At 45.7% G+C, this 24,566-nt stretch overlaps 1 protein-coding gene across 4 annotated transcripts in view; it reads left to right on the plus strand.

The window, feature by feature from the left end:
• Positions 1 to 24,566, plus strand: part of LOC137535707 (uncharacterized) — a 213,913-nt gene that overhangs the window by 92,555 nt on the left and 96,792 nt on the right. The window contains exon 1 of one of the 4 annotated variants that reach the window (XM_068257572.1): positions 7,406 to 7,579. The exons of 1 other annotated variant lie outside the window; for it this stretch is intronic. The gene's annotated coding sequence lies outside the window, so the exon portion shown is untranslated. Of the gene's footprint in view, positions 1 to 7,405; positions 7,580 to 8,037; positions 8,080 to 8,296; positions 8,345 to 24,566 lie in introns of those variants that run through there. 2 more of the 4 variants (XM_068257573.1, XM_068257576.1) reach the window with 2 other exon arrangements.

Below are 24,566 nucleotides of genomic sequence, written 5' to 3' on the forward strand. Positions count from 1 at the left end.
GGGTGGGCCACCATTCTGCTCTCCATGCTGCAAGGGGGCGGAGCACAGAACAGAATGAGAAATTCACAGCTTGCTCCTATGCCAGTCTGTGCTGCACAAAGTGGCTGTCGGAGGGGTTCCTGATCTGGTACAAGTGACTGTAAGTAGTATTAACCCAAAAAAGCTCATTACCGTAGCTAAAATAAAAAGCCCTCTTACTAAAATGATATGCAAAACAGAAATTTGCCTTCTTAAAACAGAAGGTATTTGCGATTGTTCGGGTTGGACTGAGCATATGATACTCAGCAGTGATGCATTGTGGGACACCTCATATACTCCAACCTGAATAATCGCATATTCCTTCTGTTTTAAGAAGGCGAACTTCTGTTAAGCATCATAGTGGATCCGAGATAAAAACTTTTACTCATTGCACAATTGTGTTCCTTTCATATAGTTTATAGGGCATTCCTCAAGCCAAATACTTTTTTGTTTTGTTTTAATACTCTAATTCCCTATAAACTACACAAGCCTCACCCACAGGTTTTCAGAGTGCCTTGGCACTGTAGCAAGGGCTTATGGGAGCTCAGTCTGGGCAGGAGGAGGTTACTAGCCAGTGATTTCAGAGGCAGAGGGGAGAAGGAAAGGGGACTGCATTTACACACAGGCAAGCTGATAGCATCTCCAGCCCTCAGCCTGTGACAATGTGACAAACAGAACATGGCTGCCCTCATTGTATCACAGGAATAAATAATCATAAACTTTTGAAGCTGTTTGCAGCTAGATATGCTGTATAAACTATCTAAACTTTAGGTAAGATATATATACAAGTTACCTGTTATAGTTAGTTTTTCATCTCGGATCCGCTTTAACAACTTTTGTATTTGATGATGGAACAGTCGTTCATCTGCCATTTTCTAGCAATTTAGTCTTGCTGTGTGCACTTAGCTTTAGGCCTCTTTTCCACGGACTGTTGAGCTGTGTGCTCAGCAAGCAGTTGCCAGGCTGCAGTGAGCAGTTATCAGGCAGCAGTGAGCAGTAACCAGGCAGCAGCTAGCAGCTGTGAGAGTTTGAGAGGCATTTCACTGCCTATCAACAGTCCGTGGAAAAGAGGCCTAAGGTGCCAACTAGCAGCAACAGAGAGCTTCGACAGGGAGAAATCTCCATAAAGGTGCCTACTTATGATACAATCTTGATTGTACAATCTTACCACCTCTATGTAATATGAGGAACTCCCTGACGCGTCCATTGAAAGTATATTCACTCAGTTTACCTTACTACTGGGTAAGATTGGACAATCAAGATTGTATCATTAGTGAGCAACTTTATGGAGATTTCTCCCTGTTGCAGCTCCAGCATATCCTGCCTCCCAGAATGCATCTCTCCGGACAGCATACGTGTGACATCACACCAGACACACATACACAGGAGATAGTGATCTGCCAAACTCGGGATCAGATAGCAATGTAATAACAGCACAGGGGTGACAGAAGTGCTTAACTCATCCAACTGGTTTTATTATCTCTTTATGTCTGTTATAATAAAAGTGGGTGTATAATTCTTATGATTCTGCCACACAGAGTTTGTTTACTCCTCATTCTCTCTCTCCATATAAAGGAGGCACTCCATATTGTTATTTGTCAGGTTCAGTACTGAAATCTTACCAATACTTGTCTCATATGCACTGTTTTCAGCTTGCTGCTGCCTGAAGCAACCCACTTAGCCTGCTACTGTGACATAGAGAATACGCAGCGCTGCAGAATGACTCCCACAGGAGGAGTACACACTCTCCCAGTCAATGTGATTAGAAGATTCTCCATTTCAGGGTTTACATCATTCCAGTCTTCAAAGGAAGTATCTGTCCCATTATTTGGGGACGCAGTCATTTTTTTAACCTCATCCTGCATGAGTAATTAGCCATATAGAACAGGAGCCCTTGCTACTCGTTATTACCACTTGTAAGATCTTGATGTAATCTAGCAGCAAACTCTGCTCGACTCTCACCAGATCGACCAGCAGATAGATCCCTCTGTGATCGAATCTGATCAAAGAGGGATCTATTGGCTGCCTACACTGCAAACAGATTTTGAATCGATTTAACTATGAAACCAATTCACAATCTGTGGAGCTGCCGCCGCCCCCAGCCTACATAACCTGGTCCAGCCGGCACGAGTCCCCCGGTCTCCGCTGTCTTCTTCTCCGCTCTGGGCTTCAGCTTCACTTAACTTCCTGTCGGGGGAAGTTTAAACAGTAGAGGGCGCTCTACTGTTTAAACTTCCCCCGACAGGAAGTAAGTGAAGCCAGCCGGAGCCCAGCGGAGAAGGGACAGCGGGGACATGCGCCGGCGGAACAGGTAATGTATTACCGCCAGCGTCGGTCGTCGGGCATTCGAACGGCACTATCGACGCACTCCCAACCCGCCAGTGATCGAGCGAAATTTCCCACGCGGACAGATCGACGGGATTGATAGTTTTCGGGCGGAAATTGGGCGAACGGTCAGCGTTTGTGCATCGATTTCACAGCAGATTCGATCACAGTGATCGAATCTGCTGTCTATCGGCGGGAAATCGGGCAAGTGTATGGGCACCTTTAGGCCCTATTCACATCCGTTTCACATCTTTTTAAAGCGCTAGTGCCATAATGCCCTATGGGCCTGTTCTCACTTGGGCGATTTGCGTTAATCGCCGGTGATTAACGCAAATCGCCAATCGAAAATTTGTATCCTGCACCATTTTCAGGCGATTTCCCGGCGATCGCGTTAAGTGCTATAGAAGTGCTAATCGCGATCGCGAAAAATCGCCAAGTGTGAATGGCGATTTTTTTCCCGTTAATCGCTAAAAATCGCCAGAGCAGAACACTAGCAAAAGCGCTAGCGTTTTGCAAGTGTGAATGGGGCCTTAGGGCTAGCAAACTCTTAGGGCTTGTGCACACCAAGAGCGCTTCTGAAAGCTTTAAAAAACGCTAGCCCTTTGAAAAGCGCTTGGCTAATGTATATGAATGGGATGGATCACACCAGAGAAATGTGATTTTCTCCCAAACGCGGGTCCTGCAGCATTTGTGCTGATTTCTGAGGCAATTCTGCCTCAATGTTAACTATGGGAAAGTGGAAAATCACTCTAAGGCCCAGTGCACACCGAGCGGTTTTTGGAGCGATCCGCCGGCCGCATCCGCCTGGAAAAACGCTTGTCTAATGTATTGCAATGGGATGGTGCACACCGGCGGTTTGCGGTTTTTGCCAAGCCGCAAACGCGCCTCCTGCTGCGCGTTTGCGGTTTTCGGAAGCGTTTCGTCCTCAATGTAAAGTATAGGAAGAACGCAAACCGCTCTGAAAAACGGTAGTTCAGAGCGGTTTGCCAGGCATTTTTGTTACAGAAGCTGTTCAGTAACAGCTTTTACTGTAACAATTTGTGTAATCTGCTACACAAAAACGCACGCAAAACCGCTATGTTTAGAAAACCTCTCTAAACATGCCTAGAATCGCTCTGAAATCAGCTCCCAAAACCGCTAGCGTATTGCGGATCTGCTAGCGGTTTTGGTGTGCACTGGGCCTAAAAAGTGCTAGAACAGAGCGATTTTCCAAGCGTTTTTGTTACAGAAGCTGTTCAGTTCCAGCTCTACTGTAAAAACGCTACACCAAAAAGCTCCAAAAATCACTAGGCACATGCCTAGAAACGCCTAGAAAATCACTTCAAAAAGTGCTGAGCGTTTGCGATTACGCTTTTGCTTTTTGGTGTGCACTGGCCCAAACATCCAGTCTTCATTTCTGAGCAACCCTTTGATGCAAGGGAATACAATATCGATTAGCTGGGATAATCCAGCCTGGAGGATCACTAATCCCCCAGCAGGTCTCAGATCTGAGTGCGGACACAGGATTTTACACTGATCTGATATGGATTGTCTAATGGTGGCCACTAATGATCCAATCTTTTTTATCCAATCCTTCCAAATCTATGTCATTGGGTAAATGAGTAAATATACTGAATGGATACTTCAGGCAGTTACCTTATATTACATAGAAATGGTAAGATTGGATGAAAAAGATTGGGTCATTAGTGGCCACCTTTACAATCACCTGGTATCTGTAGGGATCTGTCCACTGAGATTGTACAAGCGAATTGCAGCATGTATGGTTGGTTGTACAGCTGATATGACATAAAAGGTATGTGTGCGGTCTCCTCTGAAGCCTGATTGGCTACTTACCTTCACTCATAGCTCCCAACTGTCCCTCTTTTGAAGGGACAGTCCCTCTTTGCGAGCCCTGTCCCTCTTACCTCCACATTTGTCCCTCTTTCTATGTAAAAATATGTACTTCTCTACTAAAAAATGTGTTAGATTGACTCTAAACTTTATTCCCATCCTTTAAATTGATATATTACTAATTTTAAAATGTTAATATGAAGGAAAATGAACCAGGATAGAGAGGACCAGTGTGGTTTGACTTGTAAAACAACATATTTTTCTTATGAAATCTTTATAGTATGTGTGACTAGGGGGTGTGACGGGGCGTGATCAGGGGTGTGGCGGGGGTGTGGCTTAACAGTCCCTCTTTCTCATCTCAAAAAGTTGGGAGGTATGTTCACTGTGTCTGTGGGCTGGGCAGGAAGCGGGAATATCTGAGGTATGGGCCTGCCTGATGTTGCATCACACACTATACACTTTCCTAGTTGGAGGGTTTCACACTAGACAGGAGCACAACGGAGGGGGAAAAGTCGCATCATGTATTAGACGTGCAGTGTGATGCATTCAGTGAAGCAGGGGCGTAACTGGAGAGCAGCAGCCCCTGCATGGGGGGCAGAGGTGGGGGGGGGGGGGTAGCAACTACTAACCTTCCCTTTCCCTGATACAGCAGGTGGTTTTGTGCCTACACATGTTATGGATGTGAAGATCCTGATGGCCACATTTGTTTTATGACCCCTGTGAGATGGGCCTCCAGGCTGTGAGGGTCACCAGGGGGAGGCAAAGGAAAGGTTGTGAGCAGGGGCGTAACAATTGACCCTGCAAGGGATGCAGCCAAAGGGGGGCCCAGAAGCCACAGGGGGCCCTGACCTGAGAGACTTACAACTAAGGGCAAGGAGAGAAAAAGCTTTCTGCTCTCTGCACAATTGTTCTAATGACTGCATCTGCACAGCCACTGATAAGGAATCATACAAGGTTTGTAGACAAATATTTGTAGACTGTCCCTATTAAGTGTGCAGGGGAAGGGGCCCCATATAAAGTTTTGCAGGGGGGCCTAGTGATTTCTAGTTACACCCCTGATTGGGAGCATTAACGGGGGGCCCCCTCACAGTCTTTCTGGGGGGGCCACATGATTTATAGTTAAGCCCATTCAGTGAAGCATACAGCACATGAAAAGTATGCTTCACTGCAACTGTAAGGGTAGGAACCCGCTAGGGTGTATTTTGGCAGCGTTTTGGGATTGCCGAAAATTGCCGGTGATTCCCAAAAACGCTTTGTGAGTGGGGGGAACCCATTAGTGTGGTTGCGATTAGAGGTAATCGCAATCAAGGGACATGCAGCATTTTGAGCGCGTTTGCGCTCAATGCAAAGTATATAAGCGCTGCAGCGATTCCTAGTGGATTCCAGGCCTAAATAGGCAAGTTGTCTACCGCACAGCATGCCTCACGTGCCAACGGAACGTGTAGTAGCGCACTGCTAACGTGCGGATGTGAACAGTACCATCACAATGTAGCGATTATACTGTACGAAGTGCATTTAGGTCATAAGACAGTTTGATTAATCAAGCTTTCGGCACTAGTCTACTTCAGGGGACCCAGCAGGAAGCCTTCTTAGGGAAATTCAGCTAACGTGATTGGGTGGGCGGCACCCTCTCCAACTGCTAGTTTTCCAATAGGTTGTAGTAAACTACGCCCACACTGTCTGGCCAATCACAAAGCTTTATGCTGCAGAGGGTACTGTGATTGGAGAATTATTCCCTATGAGCTTTCCTGCTGGGTCCCCTAAAGTAGACTAGTGCCAAGTTAAGGTGCCCATACATAACTCGATTTTCCTTCAAAAGATAAAGCAATCGACTTTATTGGGCGATCAAAAACAGTGTGGTTGATCGAAAGTAAATCGACTAGTGGCCCACACACTGCAAGCAAGGTCCTTGCCATTCTCCCTCACTGATTGATCTGAATGTTGTTCAGCCTCCATGTTCTGAATCCATAAAATCAATTCTGTGTTGATCAAAATCAGGTGAACATTAAGATGCATACACACATCCAATTTTGATTGGTCAATGACTGGCCCACACAATTTAAGCTCACCTATACAACCAGTCTGTAGTATTTAAAATCTCTTGGCCCTCATACTACCAGGAAGTGGTAAAATCAGCCAATCAGAATTGGACGTGTGTATGCACCCTTAGCTGATTCCTTTATGACTGACTGATAAATTTGTCAATTCAGGCAGATATATCGGCCAATTTCCATTTGATAGTCAATGACTGGCCCACACAATTTGAGCTCACGTACACAATCTGTCCATGGTATTTAAAATCTGATGGCTCTCATACTACATGAAAGTTATAAAATTGAGCAATCAAAATTGGATGTGTATATGCACCCTAAAGGTGGCCACACACGATACAATAAAATGATCCGATTTTACGGCAATTCGATAAAAGCGATCGGATCTCCTGAAAAAAATCGAAAGCTTTTTTTTCATTCGACTGAAAAATCCGATCACATTTCCCATTTTCTTCGATTTTGATCGATCCGGAATGCCAGATATTTTTATTAAATCTTTCTAAAGATTGTATGGTGTGTGTTAGATTGTCAATTTATTAATATACACACCCTAGCAATTTTGTCAGCGTTTCCAATCATTTTTATCATAATTGGGGAAAATTGAACACAGGTGTGTGGTACATTGGTCAGATTTTTGGAATGTTACAATCAGTCAGAAAAATTTATTGCAATTCTTAAATTGAACAGATATTTTTAATAAAATTGTATAGTGTGTGGTCACCTTTAGCCGATTCCTTTATGATTGACTAATACATTCGTCAATTTGGGCAAATATATTGACCAATTTCCATTGATCAAGCACAATGGAACATCATCGATTCTCTGCCGATCTGAAGAAAAATGATTGAAACGCACAGTCGATCGAACAGGAAAATCGATTAATGTATAGGCACCGTTAATTAATCACCTATTTTATAATGTGATTAGTCGCATTTAAAGTTTCATTTCAGCCTCTGCTCAGTCCAGTAACTGCAGATAAATAACAGAACTAGGAAGTGCAGTTTCAGATCACTATTAGCAGCCTTGTGCTGTCAGCAAAATACTGTAGCTGCCTCCTTTCCGCCCTCGCCTGTCATACCTGCCTGTCCCTGCCTGTCTGCGCAGTGACGTCCCAGCCCAGTGGGTGTGTCCTCCTCACCTGCTCCCCCTCCCCCACCTGTCTCTCTCTCTGCTGTTCCCCAGCCTCTCACCTGGCCTTATCCACTTACAGGAAATTCCTCCCACTTTTTTTTTCTCTCTCCTGTGCTGGGATCGCACTGTGGCTGTCACATCCCATCTCTGCACTTTGCCCCCCTATCCGGTAGGGGAGAAGGATGAGGACAGCAGAACCCCCTATACGTCTCTCCGGCGAACAGGTAATTAAAAAAAATGATATATGATTTCCATGTGCCTCATAGAACAGGCTCTCCCTCCTCTCTAAAATCTCTGGGCTCTCTCCCTCTGCTAAGAAAAACAGAGGAATCTAGCAGGCAATAACTTGCAAAAAAAATTGAAGGAAAAGTTTTAACCCTGTAATTTTTTTTTTTAATGTAATGACACAAATTCTCTATGGCCCAGCCAGATAAGCCCTGGGGGTGCAGCAACGTCTTCTGCAGTCCAAACACAGCATTTGTCAGCCCCTCTGGCTGATCTATAACTTCGCTGTAATGTTTAACCGCATGCCAGCGCCCCGCTGCCTCTGGGTAAGCGCTGGGCCAGGGCAGGAGAAGTGCCAAGCTGCACACCCCTTTCGATTGCTGAACAAAGAGCAAACGTTTCACTTTACCCCCTCTTGGAAATGGGCAGCTGATGGCGTAAACTTTAGGCCTAGCCCGTCCGTGGATATAGATGTTTGCCTTCTTTAAAAAAAAGTGAGGTAGGCTATGTCCCCCACTAAGGGGTTAATTAGCCCATTTCGAAGGCGTCTGATGCGAAGTTGGCAACGCTGAAGCGTTTTTGGAAGTATCCTGTTGAAATGCTGAGGGCTCTGTCTAGCCAGCTGCTGTTGGCATCTTTAACCATGCTTTTTATGATTTTTTTTTTTCCACTGTTTAGCTTTTTATGATTTTTTTTTTCTTTTTACGTTTTTTTTTTTTCCGTGAGTGGCAGCAGGCAGGACTGCTGGCTGGTAAGTGTGCCAGGTACTGTTGAGTCATGCCCCTGGTGTGAGTTTGCTGATTGAATCACAGAACTCAGATCATTAACCTTTTTATCTTTGTTTTGCAATTTGCTTTATTTTATTTTTTTTCTCTCTCTCTTCTTTTCCTCACTTTTTTTCTCTGCAATCTCTGCATTTCTCCATCAGCCTGTCTTCCTGCAGCTGGCTGCTCAGGACTCTTCTTGTCAATGACTTTCAGCTGTTTCCCTAAGTTGGAAAGTATTTAGGGCTGAAATGAGATTGTTGAGGCCTGTGGTTGCTTGAACTGGAAATCGCAGCATTCAGATATGTAGAAGAAAAAAAAATTCAGAATTTTTGTTGAAAGGACTCCTCAACCTAATCTGCTAGTCTGTGGGCCGCTGACCCTGTAACCCAGCGACGTTTGGCTTCGCCTGGCAGTGATTGGTCACACAGACGTCTCTGGGTGAGGCTGCTAGATAAATTTGATGTTATTCTTTTACCAAGAAGACTGTAGCAGGTTTGCATATAAACATGTGACGTGCCAGGCAATATTGCAGCCTTGATTACAGGTACTGAACCAACGTGTTCTGCTGTGTCATTTACCTTGAAGTCTAAAAACAGTTAAAAAATATGTATTTTTGGATCGGTCATAAGGAGAGATGACTGATTTGGGGCGTGCAAGGAAAAACGGGCTCGGTGGTTTTTGTTAATATCTACTGATATTCTTTGTTTTTAAAGTGTAGATGATTTATATTATCTGGTACCTAACCCTAACTCCCCCCCCCCCCCCCCCGACCACTGGCAGTGCCTAACCCTAAGGCTTCCCTTAGTGGTGCCTGAACTGAAGACCCTCTGGTAATGCCTAACACCAAGTAGTACCCCCCCCCCTGCACAAACACCCTTCCTGATTCCTAACTGCCCCCCTCCTCCGCACAAACACCCTTACAAGCGTAAAATTCGTATAAACGAACGTTTAAATATTTGATAAGGTAAAATGATATATTTATATTTTTTTTATAAATGGTAATAAATAATACTACAAAAAACATTCCAAGTTCAAAGCGATAACCTATTTCAAAAACTTTAATGTTCCAATGTTGATTTATAAGGGTGCCCACATTTCTGCTATGGGCACTGTTTTAATGATCTGTGCATTAGCGCCTATGGAGCACCCAAATCGTCCATTAGCCGCAGGCGCCCAAATTTCCTGCTACCGATTTGGGGGCTTTTAGGGCCCTCTAACTTTTTGTCGTCATTTTTTTTTCAAGGCACTGTCCCAGCTGCAGCTAACCGCTAGCGAGAACCAATGGGATGATGATCGTTTTGGCTTGCATGCAAAATTGGGCACTAGTCTAGTTTAGGGGACCCAGTAGGAAACCTCATAGGGAACAGTGCTCCAATCACAGTACCCCTTATAGCACGAAGCGTTGTGATTGCCTGAATAGTGTGGGCGTAGCTTACTACAACCTATCTGAAACCTAGAAGCTCGAGAGGGTTCTGTCCACCCAATTACATTAGCGGAATTTCACTATGAAGTTTCCTGCTGGGTCCCCTAAGTAGACCAGTGCCCAAAATTGTATGCAACATGACTTTACACCAATCAAAAGTGACAGGAAGTGGATTTGATTGGCCAGGAGCAAGTTGCATGCAAGATAAATTGAACAGTATCACATAGACCACTTCTGCTAACCATTGGTTGCTCTTCCTGTGACTGGTCTCCATAGTGTTTGGGACCATGATACACTCATGGGAGTGATGTGCTGATACGAATGCCAAATAAAGGCCGAAAGGGCCCTTACCAGAGGCGGAACTACAAGACATGGGGCCCTCCCACTTTCCCGCCCCATTCACCCTCTACTGTGGTGACTACTATGGCAAGGGGTCATATCAGTGTGACCATACGAGGGTCAACAGATATTGAATATTATGAGCAGATTGTGCAGATAAATCCTCATACTACATGCAGGTAATAAAATCGGTCAGTTATTGGCCAATCATAATTGAAAGTGTGTAACAGGCTTAAAGAGAACCAGAAGTGAGAAGGATATGGAGGCTGAGCGTGTTTATATCCTTTTAAATAATGCACATTGCCTGGCTGTCCTGCTGACCCTCTGCCTCTAATGCTGGATACACACGGTGCGTTCCCGCACTCAATTTCCCGCTCGATTCCCATCGATTCGTTTATTTCCAACATGTCTGATTTGCATTTTCGCATGCAAAGTATGCCAAATTGACCTAACGATCCATCGACATGCAAATCGGACATGTTGGAAATAAACGAATGGAGCGGGAAATCGAGTGCGGGAACGCACAGTGTGTAAAATTCAGCATAATACTTTAAGCCATAGACCATGAACAAGCATGCAGATCAGATGTATAGGACAAATCTGACAAGATTATCTGCATGCTTGTTTCAGGTGTGTGATATAGGCCCTAGTGACCAGAAAGATCAGCAGGACTGCCAGGCAACTGGTATTGTTTCAAAGGAAATAAATATGGCAGCTTCCATAGCTCTCACATCCCCGGGTTCCTTTTAAGTATCTGTTTTGTTTTGATTGTTTTGTTTTGCTTTTTGGCAAGGTTTGCATCAGGTTTAATTTAAAGTCTGGTACACACTTTCAATTATGATTGACCAATCACTGACTAATTTGTGCCACCTACATGTAGTATAAGGGTCAACATCTATTGAATACTATGGGCAGATTGTGTAGGTAAACCCTTATGCTACATGGAGGTGGTAAAATTGGTCAGTCATTGGCCAATCGTAACAGAAAGTGTGTACCAGCCAGGCGCTATGCTGTCGGTGATCACAGTAGAGTTGCATACCGGAAAGTGAATTTTTTCAAATAAAGTTGGATAGCCCAGTGGCTTTCCAGATCCTCATAGAGCTCATGATTCCAGCTCTGGATACCTAAACCTATTCAGCAAGGGCTTATCTGTATGCTCTTGTGGCCATGCTCCCTTCACGTGTGAGTGCATTCGTACTGGGCATGTGCAAAACTAATCCACTTATGCCCAACAGAATGCAGCAGCTCGTCCACAAGTTTTTCCTCTGTGGATTGGTTCTCCTGAGCATGGGCAAAAATGACTCGCACGTGCCCAGTGTGGATGCTCTGACATGGCTAGAGGCACGACCAGAAGAAGAGGGTTCTGGGCAGCAGCAGTGGGAGGATTTGGGAAGTATTTCCACTGCATGGGTAAGCAGGGCCAGTTCTCTCATGAAGCAAGGTGAAACACTTGCATCAGGCAACAAAGATTACAGGGGCAACATTTTTGTACTGCTTGCACTAACAGCATGCAGTCAGAGTAAGAGGAGAAGCGATAGGAGAGAGAGGTGAAGTGATCATCATTGGGGGGAAAGCAGCTCGTTGTGCTGTGTGAGAAGTCTGACAGTGAGTGAGGAGGGTGAGGCAGGAGAGCAGCAGTGTTTCATTTGACTTGCACAGCAGAAGGGAGGAGGTGGCACTGCTGCCCTGACTGAGAAGGAATGGAGTGACTGACTAGCTGAGGGTGAGCAGTTTGTCACAGATTCACAGCCAGCCAATGTGCTATTGTGTTGAGCTGCAGCATGTCATGTGAGAACATTAAATGAAGCAGAGTAAATTGTCGGGTGCTGAGCGATCATTCCTCAGGCAGCAAAAAGTCTAGAACTGGCCCTGTGGGTAAGTATCCAAATCTTGCACCCCTTTGGGCACAGGTTTGCTTCAAAGGACAACTGAAGTGAGAAGAATATGGAGGCTGCCACTTTTAAACAATACCAATTGCCTGGCAGCCTTGATGCAATAGTCGTGTCTATTACCGGACACAAGCATGCAGCTAATGTTATCAGATCTGACAGTAATGTCAGGAATACCTGATCTGTTGCATGCTTGTTCAGGGTGTATGGCTAAAAGTATTGGAGGCATCGATAGAAGTGATCATTACCAGCACAGGACCAATAGAGAGTACTGCGGTTGGCAGTTGATGGAGGGCCCCAGTGTAGCTGCAACCTCTGCATCCCCTATTGCTACGCCACTGGCCCTGGCACACTGGAGAGCGTTTTTGCAGGTTGTTTTCATTGAATCAAAATAACGCTTTCATTGACTTGCAATAAAATTGCTGTAAAATTGCAGCAATTGCAATTGTGTCAATTGCAGCTATTTTGCCACCAATTTAATGCAAGTCAGTGGAAGTGTTTTTTTATAAAATCAAAATGACCAGCAAAACAATACTGGAGGATCCTCCGATCAGCAGGACAGCCAGGCAATTAGTATTGCTTAAAAGGAAATGAATATGGCAGCCCACATATCACTCTCGATTAATTTGTCCTTTTAAAGAGAACCTGTAACAAAAAAAAAATTGCCGCCGTTCCGGGAGGATTTTCGTCGCTGCCGTAGGACCAAGGAGGACGGGGAAGCCTCAATAGGATCAACTTCAGTATGGTTGATCGAAAGTCGATCAACTAGTTGCCCACCCGCTATAAGTGATTAGCCTTCACTAATCGATCTGACTGATATTATGTCTCCATTCTCTTACAAATTCTTGGGGGGGGGTTGTCTTTCTTTCTTCTAAGTTATCCTGTGACAATGGCAGTTGTGAAAAATCAGAATGAAATTGCACTGTTTTTGCGATTGTGGTTTGCAATTGCAATTTGTTATGGAAAACCACTATGGAACATAAGACTAAGGGCCCTGGCCAGTGGCGGAGCTCTGGGCCCCAGTGATAGTTTTTCATTGTCCCCCCCTCCTGACCCCCCCCCCCCCCCCTCTCCTCCTCCTCCCCCAAGCACTCTATACTTAACAATTGATAAGATGCACCAAAACCTGCCAAGGACAGCCACAGTGTCAGAGGTGCAAGAAGGGGAGGGGGAACAGTTTAATGATTACTACTATTCAGAGCATCAATAGAAGTGATCATTACCAGCACAGGACCAATAGAGTACTGCGGTTGGCAGTTGATGGAGGGCCCCAGTGTAGCTGCAACCTCTGCATCCCCTATTGCTACGCCACTGGCCCTGGCACACCGGAGTGCGTTTTTTGCAGGTTGTTTTCATTAATTCAAAATAACGCTTCCATTGACTTGCAATAAAATCGCTGTAAAATTGCCGCAATCGCAAGTGTCAGTTGCAGCTATTTTGCCGCCAATTTAATGCAAGTCAGTGGAAGTGTTTTTTTATAAAATCAAAATGACCAGCAAAACAATACTGGTGTGCCAGGGCTCTATGAGGGCGTGTTCACACTGCAGGCGTTTTCGGCTTTTTTTCGCCCGCGTGCGGTTTTTAAAAACGCCCCCCGACCACGTGGACAATTAATGTCTATGAGAAGATTCATATCAGCACAGGTCGTGCGTGTACCATTTTTGAGGCGATTCCGCCTCAATGGAAAGTATAGGAAAAACGCAAAACGCTCACAAAATCACTTTATGTAGCGATTGCGTTCAATTTTTTTAAGAATAAATACATTGTATTATTTCCCGAGTCAAAGAGTTCACTTCCTGACTTGCGTCAGGGAGTGAATTACAAAACCGCTCAGAAAAAACCGCTTAGAAAAATGCTAAGCACAAAAACGAATCGCCCACCCAAGCGCTGGGAATCGGAGAAAAAATACTCGTCAAAAAGTGCCCAATGAGGACCACATGCAGACGGAATGCAATGTGAACCAGGCCTGACTGATACTGGTAGGATTAGCTGCATGCTTGTTTGAAGTGTGTCATTCAGATATTAATGATGCCAGAATGAATAGCAGGACTGCCAGGCAACCGGTATTGTTTAAAAGGAAATAAATATGGCAGCCTCCATATCCTTCTCACTTCAGGTTCCCTTTTAGTGTCTAAAAATGGGGTTTGTCTGAACAGAAATGGGAAGATTCTCTGTGGTGACCCTGTTCCCTGACTAGTATCTGTCATTGCCTGGTAGATTTGTTTGCATTACATTACTCCTGTACAGTGGCGTAGCTTACCGGATGCAGAGGATGCAGATGCAATCACACCGGGGGCCCTTGGACAAGAGGGGTCCACTAGGGGCCCTCCCTTAAATGCAGTATTGGCTCTTCAAAGCATATATAAAAGAGATTATGACCAGCATAGCACAATTGAATAGTGGTAATCATTAACAAACTGTTCTCCCCCTTCTACACTTACACTTGTCATACAGGACCTTATGTGACGCAGACTGAACCACGTGGTTCAGGCGACATCTTCCAAGTGGCAGCATACTGCCCGCTCCCCGGCTGCTGCTTGTTCATCTGCTCTGGCGGCCCCCTCCTCTACAGAGTCCGGATCCCCCTTGCTGCCCTGCCCGGCATACTTCAGCCCTCAGATCAGTAGTGACCTGCAGTGAAGAGACAGGAGAGTGGCGCTCCTAGTAGCCGCGCGTATACAGGAAGTAGTCTGCATCCGCACCGCTTTACTCTCTCTTCACTGCAGGTCACCGCTGATCTGATGTCTGAAGAGTGCAGCGAGGGGGATTCAGGCTCTGTGGAGGAGGGGGCCTTCCAACTATACTGGGGACAGCCAGGCTGGCTACCTATAGTGGGGGCACCTATACCTGGCTAGCTATAGTGGGGGCACCTATACCTGGCTAGCTATACTGGGGGCACCTATACCTGGCTAGCTATACTGGGGGCACCTATACCTGGCTAGCTATACTGGGGGCACCTATTCCTGGCTAGCTATACTGGGGGCACCTATACCTGGCTAGCTATACTGGGGGCACCTATACCTGGCTAGCTATACTGGGGGCACCTATACCTGGCTAGCTATACTGGGGGCACCTATACCTGGCTAGCTATACTGGGGGCACCTATACCTGGCTAGCTATACTGGGGGCACCTATACCTGGCTAGCTATACTGGGGGCACCTATACCTGGCTAGCTATACTGGGGGCACCTATACCTGGCTAGCTATACTGGGGGCACCTATACCTGGCTAGCTATACTGGGGGCACCTATACCTGGCTAGCTATACTGGGGGCACCTATACCTGGCTAGCTATACTGGGGGCACCTATACCTGGCTAGCTATACTGGGGGCACCTATACCTGGCTAGCTATACTGGGGGCACCTATACCTGGCTAGCTATACTGGGGGCACCTATACCTGGCTAGCTATACTGGGGGCACCTATACCTGGCTAGCTATACTGGGGGCACCTATACCTGGCTAGCTATACTGGGGGCACCTATACCTGGCTAGCTATACTGGGGGCACCTATACCTGGTAACCTGTACTGGGGGCACCTATACCTGGCCAGCTATACTGGGGGCACCTATACCTGGCCAGCTATACTGGGGGCACATATATATCTATATCATGGGGAGCCCAGTGTAAAACCTGCACTGAAGCTCCTTAGCTAAGCCACTGCTCCTATAGCAATACATGCGTCTCCATACATCATAGGAGTTAACGAAAGCTGCATTGAGCATGTTTTGGAAATGCTGTGCTGTAGGAACATAAAAAGAATCTTCTGTCACAACAAGAGCATGTCCTGCTAAAAAGTGAGAAATGACAGGTATGAGGGCGCCAGGCGGCCCTGACTGATGCGTGTCCTTTCATGTCAGCAATGGGTTTAGTGAGAATGTAAAGAATATTTTTAGTAAATAAACATTTCTTCAACATGCATTGCCTATTTCTATAATGATTTTACGTATGGGGAAGCCGTAGGTTTTCCCCTTAGAGGGTAGCAGGAAAAAAGGGCGCCGACATAGACTCTAATGCAATTATCGTTAATACGGTGAAAAAAGGCCGCTGCGATAAATATCGTTAACAACACTTACGTTTTTGAAGTATGTTATTGTTTAGAAGCTTGCAACGTTATAGTTTTATCATATTATTTTGTTTGCATGTACAGATTTTACGTTATCAAAGGTATTATCATTTCTATGTGTAAAAGGGTGTTTCGGAAGCAGGAGATTTGGGCGCATGAGACAAGTGGACAAAAAGGGCGCCCCATTCACTCCCATTATAAATATCGTTTAATGGGCGCCGAACAGGGAAAAAAAGGTGCCGGAGATTTTGAAGGTTTTATAACTATGTTTGTGATTTAACTTTACAAAATGAGCCCGTGACGAATAACGTTTATAAAGATACTAAATCACGATTTCTAAAACATTTCTAAAACATTATTATCCACCCAAAAAAATTATTTACATTTTTTATTTATTAATGTTTGTAAAACATTATTATCCATAGGGGGTCTTATGCTACGTACACACATGCGACAACGATCGTTCGTTGAGAACGACGAACGAGCTTTTAATTGATGAAAGAACGACCGGAGTAAAGTTAGTTTTTAAATGTGTGTAACGATCTGATCGTTAGAACGAACGTTACATCACGTAAAGCAACTATTGCGCCTGCGCATAAAAATGAGAAGTTTCAGGGAGAAATAGTGAAATGCGCATGTCAAGCCTAGTACGAACAACCGTTTGCAACGATGTACTACTTTTGCAAACGATCGTCGTTGGTTAAAATCCGCCGAGACAGAACTTTCTTTTGTAGCGATTTGGCTCGGTCGTCGTTTGCCTTAATAGTCGGTAGTTCGTTTTTTGTAACGATCGTCGTTAGTAAAGATCGGGGAACGATCGTTACAAACGACTATAGTCGCATGTGTGTACGCACCTTTAGGTTTAGGCACCAACTGGGGGGTCTTAGGTTTAGGCACCAACTGGGGGGTCTTAGGTTTAGGCACCAACTGGGGGGTCTTAGGTTTAGGCACCAACAGGGGGGTCTTAGGTTTAGGCACCAACAGGGGGGTCTTAGGTTTAGGCACCAACAGGGGGGTCTTAGGTTTAGGCACCACCAGGGGGGTCTTAGGTTTAGGCACCACCAGGGGGGTCTTAGGTTTAGGCACCAACAGGGGGTCTAGGGGTTAGGGATAGGTACAGGGAGGGTTTTTAACAAACGTAAATATAAGTTTCAGTTTACAAACAGGGAAGATTAACGTTTTAAGAATTGCCGATCTCATACACATTATTTAGTGATTTATAAATTCTTAAAACACTATTTGTAAACGAAATTCTACACAATATTTCTATAAACGATAATACTGTTTATCGTTTACACCACGCGCCCTTTTTTCCCGACGCCCTTTTTTGATGTACGCTCTGTAGAGGGAGTGGTTAGGGTTAGGCACCACCAGGGGGAGTGGTTAGGGGTAGGCACCACCTGGGCGGCGGATAGTTTTTGGCAACACCAGGGGGGTTGGTTAGGGTTAGGCAACACCAGGGGGGTTGGTTAGGGTTAGGCGCCACCAGGGGGGGGGTGGTTGGGCACGACCAGGGGGGTGGTTAGTTTTAGGCACTACCAGGGGAGGGTTCTGTGTAAGAGTAGGGCTAGGTTAAGCTGTGTTGTTGAATTACATAACGATTTTTAACTTTTCGTTATTTCCCGTCTGTTTTTACAATGATATTTATCGTTAACCAAGTTTAACAATGTTTATCGTTATCAGATTTCGTTATCCACCGGTGGCATTTCGTTATCCAGCCGGGCCCTTTTTTCACAGCACCCTTTTTAACTGGCATGCCCCTAGAGGGGGTCCTGGTAAGAGGCAGTGCAGTTAGCAACCCTGCAGAATAAAGACTGCTGCACACAACCTACTCTGGTCAGACATACAAGTCATGATCTTAACCAAAGGGTTAGGTTTAGAAAGGTTTAGCCATAGTAAAATATCACTAAATGTTACAAATATTTTACTATCGGAATTCACTAGTAGCATAACAATAATTTTAGCGATGTTCTGCTGGCGGCAAACCAGTGTGCCCTTTTTTCCAGGTGCCTTTTTTTTCATGTATGCTCCAAGGCCTTTGTGTTCTGCCAGTCGGGAAGGAGTTTTACCACTGGAGAACTAAGCCATCTATGCCACAGTACTCTTATACCGTTAAGCAAGATTTCATGGTCAACTGTGTCAAAAGCCGCTGAGAGGTCGAGCAAAATCAGGATGGAGCATTGGCCTCTGTCTTTTGCCATCAGCAGATCGTTGCAGATCTGGCTGACGGCTGTTTCACAGCTGTGATGTTTTCTGAAGCCAGATTGAAGAAGGTCAAGGATGCTGTTTCATGAGAGCCTAGCTACAAGTTAGAAATAGACAGCTTTTTCTATCAGCCATCCCGTGTGGTGTGTGGCACAGAGCTGTGTGGTCAGCCTCTGTTACTGACATCGCTTTATATTTTTTTCATATTTCCAAAAACATCTGCTACCAAAAAACATTGTAGAAACTGCTCCTTCCTATGGAGGCTTGCCTGTGTGTATATCTGTCTGCTGTGTCAGCCTGGTATTGTTTATACGGTTACTAAGTGCAATGTGATAGCGATCCTGGTGAATGTGTCACTTTCACAAGCCTTCCTGTGTAATCTTTGACTTTACCCTGTTATCTCCATGGCTGCGGTTTCTTCCTTCCCCCTCCTCCCATTCTTCTTTCTCTTCTTTCTCCATCCGCCCCTTCTGCTGATAACCCGCCATTATTGCTTCGCGGATACTCATTTCACAGCGAGGGGTGTATTTAGGAAGCAGGGTTAATTCAGGTAGGCTGGTAATACATGGACTGAAGGCCATTCTATGGTTGCATTCACTCGTACTGTCACACACAGTGATTTGAGAGCCGGGTAAAGAGAACAATAGCCTCGGCCTGCGCTCAGCTGAGACCACTTGGCAATCCAGATCTCTGGTTGACTCATCGGAGCCACCATACACACGCTAGATTCTTGCCAGAGGTGGCTCCAACCAGTCACCACACTTAAGCTGCATACTCACTACCCGACAGTACCTGCAACGTCCCCTTGACGACGGTCGTCAGCAACGCCTCTTCCTGTCGGCTGGAGCGAACGAGACTTCAAGCGATCGCGGTACTTTGTGCAAGAGTCCTCAGCGATTTTAGCAATCCAATCTGCCAGGACGGTCGTTATTGCGACACAACGCTAAAAGACGTTACAAGGTTGTGCACTTGTACCCGCTTTGCGATACCGTGGAAACGACCGCTTGGCGCTTATAGAAGTCAGTTGGCAGGAAAATTGTGACGTAGGTACTTAGCTGGTGTTTGTACAAAGCCCAAGGCTACCTGCTTAAAGTGTACCTGAGATGGGGCAAGAGAGAAAATGTATACATACTTAGGGCTTCCTCCAGCTCCCCCAGGCTGATCACTTCCTTGTCATCTTTCACCACCTCCTGCATCTTTCATAGTTGGCCTTAGTACGAATGTATAGCGAATTTGAACCTGGAGTGATCACAGCTGGTGGTTTCCACGTAAAATCACTGAAAAATTCAACTTGCATACAAGTCTAACCGCTTAGGAAATGGAATGCCAACAAATTTAAAGTATCTACCAACCAATTGGCCAACAACTGGTCAAATATATTACTGATGTTGTTGTCTTTTATTGGTTTCCATTTTTTGGCGTTAAAGAGATTTGAATAGAACGTGAACATTCTACTCATCCCTGATGGGTGACCACCAATACCAGGGAGTGAGAGCAAACAGTCAAAATGGGCGGCAGGACCGCAATTAAATCCTAACTCTTCTTATAACCTCTCCACCGCTTTATTCAGAAGAGGAAGAGGTACCTTTTTGGTTGGAGTTCTACCTTTTTGAGGTTTGCGTTGCACAATTTTAGACACTTTCCTCGGGAGAGGGAGCTCTCTGGATCCTTAAGCGGCTTCCCCCACCCGGTTCCAGCACTTGGACCCACAAAAAGTGGCCTCCCTGCGCATGAGCACTAGCACAGTCTTGCTTCGGTGGAGTAAGCTGAGCCCGATTTGGGTCCGTGCTACTGCGCTGGCACAGACAGCTCCCATCTGGGCAATAGTGCAGATCGATCCGGCCCAAATATTTCTGAAGAAAGCTGAGCTGGATGGTGCTAGTGCGCCTGCGCAAGCTGTCAACAAGCTCTTTTCCAGCGCTGGAACGGGCCTGCAAAGGATGACGAGGCAAGCCTCTTTAGAATCCAGAGGCTTCACCCTCCTGAGCTACCATAAGAACCTCTGGGGCACTTTTTCTTTAGGTCCTTGTTCTTTGCTCTTTAATAACAGCAAATAATTACAGCAAAAAGGCTGCATACACAGACATCTAATTTTGAAGGCTCCTTTTATCACCTCCATGAAGTATGTAGGCCAGCAGATTTTGAATACTATGAACAGATTGTGTAGGTAAGCTCTCATACTAAATAGAGGTGGTAAAATTAGCCAATCAAAATTGGATGTGTGTATGATAAAATGATGTCCCACTAGTATATACAGTGCTGCCCATAATTATTCATACCCCTGGAAAATCGTAACTTAAAGTTACCTTTATTCAAACAGCAAGTAATTTTTTTTTTTATGGGAAATGGCATTGGCGTCTCCCAAAAGATAAGACGATGTACACGATGCATTATTGTGGGGGAAAAAAAAACATTCTCAGCTTTTATTTACTTTTGAGCAAAAAGTGTCCAGTCCAAAATTATTCGTACCCTTCACAAACTGTCACAGTGTGGGAAAATCCAAAGTTCTATACCATTCCAAATAGTTCAAGCTGTTCTAAAGCATCCTAATTACCCTGATTAATTGGGAACGGCTGTTTTAATCAACTCAACAAGTGAAAAACGGCAGCTCTCTGCAGTTGGTTTGTGGACAGTCATGGCTAAGACAAAGGAACTCAGTGAGGACCTGCGGTTTCGCATTGAGGTTGCTCACAAGCCAGGAAAGAGCTACAAGGCCATTTCTAAATGTGTTCCAGTGGCTACAGTGCAAAGTACTGCTGAGCAGGGGCGGCGCCAGGGGGGTGCAAGGGGGTGCTCGAGCACCCCCTAGAATTGTCCAAGCACCCCCAAAGCACCCCCTGGAGTGAACTGACTTCAGGCGTCTAAAAGACGCCAAGTCAGTTCACAGCGGCAGCCCGAAGCAGCAGAGCAGGGCTACGGTAAGATGGCCGCCCGGAGCCCTGTTCTGCAGACTTCGAGTCTGCAGTGCATGGCTTCGGGCGGCCATTTTCCCGTAGCCCTGCTCTCTGCATGCAGGCAGGAAGTCTCGTCGTGACGTCGGGAAGGAAGAGGATCGTGGGCGCGCGGGCGCTGCGCGCCACAATGAGGTCGGGACTCGGGACAGGAGGTCGGGAAAGAAGGTCTTCTGGCTGTAGGTGAGTAAATGGGTTTTTCTTTTCTTTTTCAGGTGATGCTGATTGTGCATATTGGGGTCATATCTGCTACGGATTGTGCATATTGGGGTCATATCTGCTACGGATTGTGCATATTGGGGTCATATCTGCTACGGATTGTGCATATTGGGGTCATATCTGCTACGGATTGTGCATATTGGGGTCATATCTGCTACGGATTGTGCATATTGGGGTCATTTCTGCTACCGATTGTGCATATTGGGGTCATTTCTGCTACCGATTGTGCATATTGGGGTCATTTCTGCTACCGATTGTGCATATTGGGGTCATTTCTGCTACCGATTGTGCATATTGGGGTCATTTCTGCTACCGATTGTGCATATTGGGGTCATTTCTGCTACCGATTGTGCATATTGGGGTCATTTCTGCTACCGATTGTGCATATTGGGGTCATTTCTGCTACCGATTGTGCATATTGGGGTCATTTCTGCTACCGATTGTGCATATTGGGGTCATTTCTGCTACCGATTGTGCATATTGGGACCATATCTGCTACCGATTGTGCATATTGGGACTATATCTGCTACCGATTGTGCATATTGGGACTATATCTGCTACCGATTGTGCATATTGGGGTCATATCTGCTACCGATTGTGCATATTGGGGTCATATCTGATAACGATTGTGCATATTGGGGTCATATCTGATAACGATTGTGCATATTGGGGCCATATCTGCTAACGATTGTGCATATTGGGACCATATCTGCTACCGATTGTGCATATTGGGACCATATCTGCTACCGATTGTGCATATTGGGACCATATCTGCTACCGATTGTGCATATTGGGACCATATCTGCTACCGATTGTGCATATTGGGACCATATCTGCTACCGATTGTGCATATTGGGACCATATCTGCTACCGATTGTGCATATTGGGACCATATCTGCTACCGATTGTGCATATTGGGGTCATATCTGCTACCGATTGTGCATATTGGGGTCATTGGACGTTTTTTGTTAAAATCTGCTCACATTACGTGTATTTTCTTGAGAAAACCTGCACAATTATGTGAATTTTCTGGGAAAAGGGTCACCAAAACTTGGGCCCTCTGTCTTTGCGTTGCACTTTTAAAGGGAACCCGAGGTGAGAATAATATTGAGGCTGCCATATTTATCTCCCTTTAACCATCTTAGCGGTATGGACGAGCTCAGCTCGTCCATCACCGCCGATGGCTGCCGCTCAGGCCCTGCTGGGCCGATTTTGTTCAAATAAAGAGCAGCACACGCAGCCGGCACTTTGCCAGCCGCGTGTGCTGCCCGATCGCCGCCGCTCTGCGGCGATTCGCCGCGAGCAGCGGCGAAAGAGGGTCCCCCCAGCCGCCTGAGCCCAGCGTAGCCGGAACAAAAAGTTCCGGCCAGCGCTAAGGGCTGGATCGGAGGCGGCTGACGTCAGGACGTCGGCTGACGTCCATGACGTCACTCCGCTCGTCGCTATGGCGACGATCTAAACAAAACAAGGAAGGCCGCTCATTGCGGCCTTCCTTGTTTATTCTGGGCGCCGGAGGCGATCGGAAGAACGCCTCCGGAGCGCCCTCTAGTGGGCTTTCATGCAGCCAACTTTCAGTTGGCTGCATGAAATAGTTTTTTTTAAATTTAAAAAAAACCCTCCCGCAGCCGCCCTGGCGATCTTAATAGAACGCCAGGGTGGTTAAGCAATACCAGTTGCCTGGCTGCCGTGCTGGTCCTCTGCCTCTTATTCTTTCAACCATAGACCCTGAACAAGCATGCAGCAGGTCAGGGGTTTCTGACAATATTGTCAGAACTGACAAGATTAGCTAGCTGCATGGCTTGTTTCTGGTGTAATTCAGTTCACTACTACAGCCAAATAGATCAGCAGGGCTGCCAGGCAACTAGTATTGTTTAAAAGGAAATAAATATGGCAGCCACCATATCACTCTCACCCTGGGTTCACTTTAAATTAGTTAGCCCCGCCCTCATCCGGTCATGACCACGCCCATTTTTTCGCCGCGGCGTGCTTCGCGCGCCGCAGGTTGTAGCCACACCCACTTTTTGCCAGGTCGTCAGCCCCCCCGGAAATTGGTCCAGCACCTGCATAGCACCCCCTAAAAAAATTTCCTGGAGCCGCCACTGCTGCTGAGTTCCACGGATGCAGACCAAGGAGGATGCCACTTCTCCAGATAAGGCACGCAAAAGCTCGTTTGGCCTTTGCAAATGCTCATCTGGACTAAAAAGACGACTTCTGGTCGTCTTCTGTTCTATGGTGTGATGAAATAAAAATTGAATTGTTTGGTCACAATGATATTTCCTTTATTTGGCATAAAAAGAAGCCTTCAACCCAAAGAACACCATCCCCACTGTCAAACATGGTGGTGGGGACATAATGCTTTGGGGGTGTTTTTCAGCCAATCGCAGTAAATGGCACCATGAAAAAAGAGCAATACATGAGGATTCTCAGCAGTCTGCAGAGAAACTTGGCCTTGGGCACCAGTGGACATTTCAGCATGACAATGACCCAAAAACCACAGCAAAAGTGGTGAAGAAATGGTTACCAAACAACAACATTAATGTTTTGAAGTAGCCCAGCCAGAGTCCTGACTTGAATCCAATTGAAAATCTGTGGAGGGAGCTAAAGATCAGGATGATGGCAAGAAGACCCTCCAACCTCAGAGCTCATTGCTAAAAATGAATGTGCAAAAATATCTGTGGAGACCTGCTAAAAGCTGGTCTGCAACTATAGGAAGCATTTGATTGCTGCAATAGCCAATAAAGGCTTTTCCATTGATTATTGAGAAGGGTGTGAATAATTTTGGACTGGACACTTTTTTTTTTTTCTTTTTTCTCAAATGTAAATAAAAGCGGAGTGTGTTTTTCCACAATGATGCCTCTTATTACATTTTGGGAGACGCCTATGTTATGTCCCATCAAAAAATGACTTGCAGGTTGAATAAAAGTAACTTTAAGTCAAAATTTGCCAGGGGTATGAATAATTATGGGCAGCACTGTAGATGAGATGCTAAGAATTTTAAGTTGAAGCAAACTTTGTCAATTCCCCACCGCTTAGCATTGGACCAGTCAAATTCAGTAGCTTCTCAACCAAGATGACCATTACTGTCTGCCTTGGCCAAGAACTGTCCAGTGCATACATGTCAGGCGCTGA

The sequence above is a fragment of the Hyperolius riggenbachi genome, chromosome 10 (assembly GCF_040937935.1).
Source record: "Hyperolius riggenbachi isolate aHypRig1 chromosome 10, aHypRig1.pri, whole genome shotgun sequence".
In the NCBI taxonomy this organism is placed as follows: Eukaryota; Metazoa; Chordata; class Amphibia; order Anura; family Hyperoliidae; genus Hyperolius; species Hyperolius riggenbachi.